Below are 6,257 nucleotides of genomic sequence, written 5' to 3'. Positions count from 1 at the left end.
AAACAAAAACCCAGCCACAGAAATGCTGACGCGTGGATGCCTATTGGTCCTGGGCTCAGCGGACAGGCCACGTGGAGGCCCATCTGTCCCGGTTCTGGATTGAACCGGGACTAAAGGGTCAGGGCATTAGTACCGACCCTTTAGTCCCGGTTCATGAACCGGGACTAAAGGTCCTCACCAACCGGGTCTGTAGGCCTTTTTTCTACTAGTGAGACATTGAAGCACCGAGGGCCGGCACTCCACTGCAGCTAGATTCTGCTAAACTGAATTGACAAGGGATGTACGTACGCGTGCGGTGACATGAAACGACACGCCGCCATACATACCAATCGATGCAGATGCAGGCAAGGCAGAGCAGAGACCCACTCGGAAGCTAAGCTAGCTAGTAATGGTATGGGTTGGGACAACTGATCAAGCTGCTGCTGAATGGATGAATGAATCTGATTAGAGCGGGAGGAGGATGCAGTGTCAAAATCAAGGCACGTATAGGGACAGCACGTACGAGAGACATCAGGCATCAGCATGCTACTTTCAGGCTCTCGAACCACGTCCGTGGGCTCAACTCATTCAAAACCGCAAGCATTGCCCCAGGAAATCGACATGCATGCTTAAACAAGAGTTCGGAGGTCGAAGCTGTCCGTCTTTCGGTGGGTGAAACTCATTCAAACTGCCCTAACGCTGCTACGTAATGGTCGATCGTACTCAACCGAAAACACATCATTATGCTCTATGCCAATGGAACAATTTGCATCCCTTCTGTGTCTACGCACGCACACACACATATATGTATCCACAGATCAATAACCTGCCAAAATAGAACAAGAAAACACTGTTTGAAAATCAAAAGATTTGCCTTGTTTTTTCCTATCTTGTCTTTGCTGTACGCATCCTCATGTAACATGCCGTCTTTTATCTGGATTTCTCAAAAAAAAAAAACATGACGTCCTTTATGCGGCACAAAGGAGATACCACGATGTTCATCCAAACTAAGTGTTAGGCTGACAGCCATGGACGGATACGGTGTTCAGTTTAGGGTCAACTTTGGAGATGCCTAAATAGATTGATTGGCATGCGTGTGTAGAATGCTTCTACGCGTGGCCTATACGAATGTACGTCTAATTAAACCATACACTACCCCGCAAAAAAAAAATACACTGCCACGCATGATCCTCCGGAGGGCGCCATGTCAAAATCAGCGCACGCGCACGCTTTAATTTTTTCAAATTTTCTTAAAATCCGCTTTATTTTAGTTGCCGGGGACAACTTGATGGAATCACAGTTTCAGGCTTTAATGGGGGTCAACAGTAGCAGCAAAACCATTTCTCCGGAGATCGTAACCAGAAACGTACAGAGAATTGATGCCAGCAGAGACTTTCCTTGTGTACTTTCTTCTTCGTAATCAGAGGGCTTGTATGTACTCTTCTTCTTCACGGACCATATAGCCATCAATTTGACGTGCAACTATTAGTGAAAGTAACACAGACATGTGGATTTTGTGTGAAATATTGTGCCATTGATTTGTCACTCAAAATAAGTTTTCAACAGTTTACGTCCGATGGTACGTTACTCATATATATTTTGTCTAATTGTTTTTTCTTTTAGGTATTTGTCAAATTGATCTTTTCACGGGTATTGTCAAAGTAAAAACTCAAAATGCGTGAATCCCTTCTAATCTAGGAAAGCTGGGGCATATTATAAGGGTTTGCTATCTATTAATAAATTTTTATGAGTTTACAGATTTTATCTCAATGGAAGCGGTTTCGATGACGATGTCCAACATTTTCATGCATGTACCAATCCAATCAAAAGGTTTCTTGGAAAATGAAAGATAACATGGAAGTGCACATGTAATATTTTTAAGGAGAAACATAGATGAAAATACACAGCAAAACCTAGGTCTAGTCGCACCCACATTGAAAAAATATTAAAATAATTCAAATAGTTCAGAAACTTTTTGTAACGAACATGGTCTACCGTTATACTCGCATGTAAATTTTTGCGGAGAAATGACTTCTATGGTATTCTATGCAAAAATATATAAAAATCAGTCCTATATAAAAGTTACTATTCTAATTTCCGAAGTTACAATTTTGCTTTGTTTTTCATCCAGAAGAACACAAGAGTTACCTTTCAAATCTCTCGTGTTGTCTTTTATTTTATTTTTTTTGCAGGAAAAAAATTCGATCTATTCATCAACTCTCAATATAGTACAAAGAACAATAGAAGTAAAAAATTACATCAAGTTTGTAGACCACCTAACAGCGGCTACAAGCACTGAAACGAGCCGAAGGTACGACGCTGTCATCGTCCCTCTACCATGGAAGCCGGGCAGACCACATGTTGTAGTAGACAGTTAGGAAGACGAAAGTTACTATTCACATCTCTGGTGTTGTTTGCCATAGAAAAAAAAAAGATGTATTGCATTTTGGTGTACTACTAGGTGTTGCGGTAGACTTTTCACTAGTTGACGGGAAACGGTCAATAGCTTTGTAGCTATGACCAACCAATGAACACGTAACACGTGGCCAACCAATGAACACGTAACACGTGGCGGCTCCCAAGTAAAAGCGCAGACTGTGACCACGTACTGAAATCGCCAAAAACATTTTTTTTAAACTATCGCCAAAAACATCTGAAATCACAAATTGACCTCTTTGCCGCTGGACAGAGCTAAAAGTGGACGGCGTGACGGCACATGGGGCAGTGCGGCTTGCGCAGGAGCCAGCTACGGATGCACTCGAGATGGAAGACGTGGGAGCACGCCGGGAGCCGCCGCCCCTCGCGCTCGCCGCCGGCCTCGAACTCCTGGAGGAGATGGGGCAGCAGCCGCCAGTGCCGCCAGTGCCACCAGCGGCAGTGATGGCCACCGGTGGAAAGAAGCCGAAGCTTGACGATCTTGGCGGTTGCTCGGCGCGATCGCCTCATCTTCCGCAGTAGTGCGGATCGGCGAGAGCCGTCAGCCCGAAGACGGCGCACGGTGCGCTTGATTCGCCCGGCGGAAGCATCCAAGGGGGAGCAGTGGTCGTGGTGGTTGCGGCGGCACCATATGGCCAATATGGAGTGGGCGAGGTCGAGGGACATGAGCGCTCCGGCGAGCGCCCCGAGCAGCGTCCCCTGCATGAACCCGTCCTCCTCGTCGACGAAGCCTGACAGGAGGCCGTACGCGGCGCCGACCACCGTGCCGGCCGCCCCGAAGACGCCAAAGAGGAGGGCGCGCGCCAGCCCGCCGGCCACCCGCGAGACCACCACCATCTTCGTTGATATCGCTCTGGACGCCGGGCCTATGCACAGGATGGAATGGATATATGATGGTACGAAACTGCAGGCTCACTTGATCGAGGGCATACAGGCTGGCCAACCACGCATTATATATACAGCGATCGAAGAAGCTACCGGCTGACCTACGTGGCAGTACGAGATGGACGAGCTGTGCGAGATGGATCCGAGTCTGTTCCGAGTCAGAGCTTGAGCAGTGGCGTGTCACTGGTGACGGCAATGAAAAATGCGGTTGGCCGTCGACGTCGAGGCATTGAAGCACCAAGGACCGGCCTCATCTCATGCCCAGCTCCCACTCCACTGTATAGATTCTTTCTTCTTTATAGTACTACCTCCATCCACTGTGTAGAGCAGCCCACCTGTAAAATGGCATGGCAGAGCAGCCCACCTGTAAAATGGCATGGCAGAGCAGCCCACCTGTAAAATGTGTGGGTGGATGGCAATGGCATGGCGGGTACACGTACGAGCCCAATTAAGAGGATGTACAGGTTAGCGAGCCAGGCAGCCAGTTAAATAAGCTGCTAATGCATCTAATTAGAGCGGAGGGTGGCATGTCGAACTCGGCGCACCATGAAACATTTGGAGCGGAGGACCAGACTATGCCCAGAGACAGCAGCAGGAGGTCGACAATGGCCAACTCGCCCGCCATGCTGCTGTTTTCAGGCTCATTCAAGGCTGAGGATTGACATAGTGCGTACGTGATGGAAGGTCGAAAAATTGCATGCCCCTCTTTTTTTTTTTTGAACATAAATTGCATGCCCCTCTTTCGGTGGGTCTTATCAGTTCAAACCGCCAGCTTGCTGTCCGGCCGGGGTACGACCATTTTTTGGTACGTACCTAATTGCCTTGATTAAGTAGCACGGTACGTGTGAAGTTGATTTCCTAGCTAAGATTTTTTTTTAGAATGCTTTCCTAGCTAAGAATTACGGTCTGGTTTGTTTGGCCATCAGTCTTCTTCCTATCTTTGTTCCAAAGCTCCGCCAAAGCCACTATTGTGGATCACAATGCTAGAGCAGTTCGGCTGTTCGGGGCTACGCTTTTCGCTTCCACCCACCGGTGACAAATAGTAAAAACGGAGGCAAGATCTTCTACAGCCGCGACGGACAAATTCGGTCCCTCAAACGACCGTGGACACGCCCAGGCATGTCCGTGCGTACTGACCGAGCACCCCTCAAATAATGTAATTCACATCGGGACACCTCAATTATCATATCTCAAATCCAAACAAACTCATGCAATTATGTCGATGCACACAGATCGTCCGGCTACTCCATCACTACTGACTAAACATGCCATCGGACTACCAAACTTTGGCACGTTTGGCTATGGTGGAGATCATCCACGGCTGCCCTTGCCCTTGCCGGCGCCCTTGTCATTCTTAAGTACTGGTCGAAGACGCAGTACGGATCGAGCCGGATCTGCTCGTCGCCAGAGTTGCCCTTGCCATCACTGTCCTCCTCCGATGGCAGTCCTGCCATGGCATGGACCGCCTGATTTTGCTCTCGGGCGAGGGGGCGCGCGTGTTCCTCCGCTGCCGTTTCTTCACAATGCGGGCGCAGATGGCTTCCTCCTCTGCGGCCGCCCGCGCCGCCGCATCAGCCTCCTCCGCTACCTGCCATGCTGGGGACGGTCGAATCCCACCGAAGGTGAGCTCAGGTGACGGAGGGGGGTGGAGGGAAGTGGAGTGAAGTGGTTAGGGTTTGCTCCGGCGAGCAGATGGGGACAGATATATGTGTGGTCGGGTAAGTCAGCATGGGCCGGGTCTGACGTGGCGGTAGTGCCCAAGCACATCCGGACGCCCCCATATCCGCTCCATATTTGGGCTGGATACGAGGGGTGCTGGTCAGCCCGAGCGTTTGAGGCCCATTTGAGGCGTCCGTCTAGGTCAAAAAATTATGACTGACTAGTGACCGGGCGGGTCGCCCGAGCGTTTGAGGAGGGTTTGGGGCGCCCGGCTGTTGATGCTCTAAGGCATCCCCAAGGGCAACCCATAAATTTCCTCCTGCATCTGTCCATGGACTGGGGGGACCAGTCCGCAGATATGGATGCAGAAGGCAGTCATCCAACCATAGCCACATACATTTTCACAACAATTCAAACCAACCGGATGAAATCCGTTCAAACAAATCCGGATTTCATATAAACAACGCCAGATTTTATATAAACACATCGGATTTAATATAAATATGACAAATTTCATTACAAATACATCAAAGTGGTGCCCCACCACGAGCTCACGGGCAACGATCCTTTTTTTATTTCTCCTCTCGTCACCCCGTACAGCTCCTCTCTCTCTCTCACCATCCATCCGTCTTTCCCCCACGACCCCACCTTTTGACCCCACCATGCTAGCACGACCCATGATCGTTTTGGTGCTAGCATGCCATCTGCACATTCTTCTTCTTCTAACTGTTCGTTTGCTCTTGTTTAGTACGTGTGCACGTGCTAGTGTTATTTTATCTCCTGGATGTGCTAATTAATCTCTGTAGCCTTGGCGGAGGAGCAGCATGTTCTAGAAACCCGCCGTCGGCAAGGCCTTTGCCGCTATGGTGAGTCGACGGGGGATCATACGTCAACGTCGTCAGAGGCCGAACATCTGATCCGTCATTGAGGCATTATTTTTGGATGCGTCGTTGCTGTCACCGTCAGAAGCAATGTCGCCCACACACGAAGCCTACTCTATCTACGGTCGGAAAAAAGCCCAAAGAACCGATGAAACTGAAGCAAAGAACCGAGGGGCTCCGAATGGTGCAAACCGAAGAACCGGTGCAACGGAAGCAAGGAACCGAGGGGCTCCGAATGGTGCAAACCGAAGAACCGGTGCAACGGAAGCAAGGAACCGAGGGGATCCGAAGGATGCAAACCCGAAGAACCGGTGCAACGGAAGCAAGGAACCGAGGGATCCGAAGGACGCAAACCCGAAGAACCGGTGCAACGGACGCACGGAACCGAGGGGATCCGAAAGATGCAAACCCAAAGAA

At 49.6% G+C, this 6,257-nt stretch overlaps 1 pseudogene; it reads right to left on the bottom strand.

The window, feature by feature from the left end:
- Positions 1-2,562: 2,562 nt before the first annotated feature.
- On the bottom strand, positions 2,563-3,312 carry LOC119367160 (annotated as a pseudogene).
- Positions 3,313-6,257: the final 2,945 nt, after the last annotated feature.

This window comes from Triticum dicoccoides, chromosome 2B, assembly GCF_002162155.2.
Source record: "Triticum dicoccoides isolate Atlit2015 ecotype Zavitan chromosome 2B, WEW_v2.0, whole genome shotgun sequence".
Lineage (NCBI taxonomy): Eukaryota > Viridiplantae > Streptophyta > Magnoliopsida > Poales > Poaceae > Triticum > Triticum dicoccoides.
Note: the sequence above shows the minus strand (reverse complement) of the source record. Positions and strands in the feature narration are given on the sequence as shown.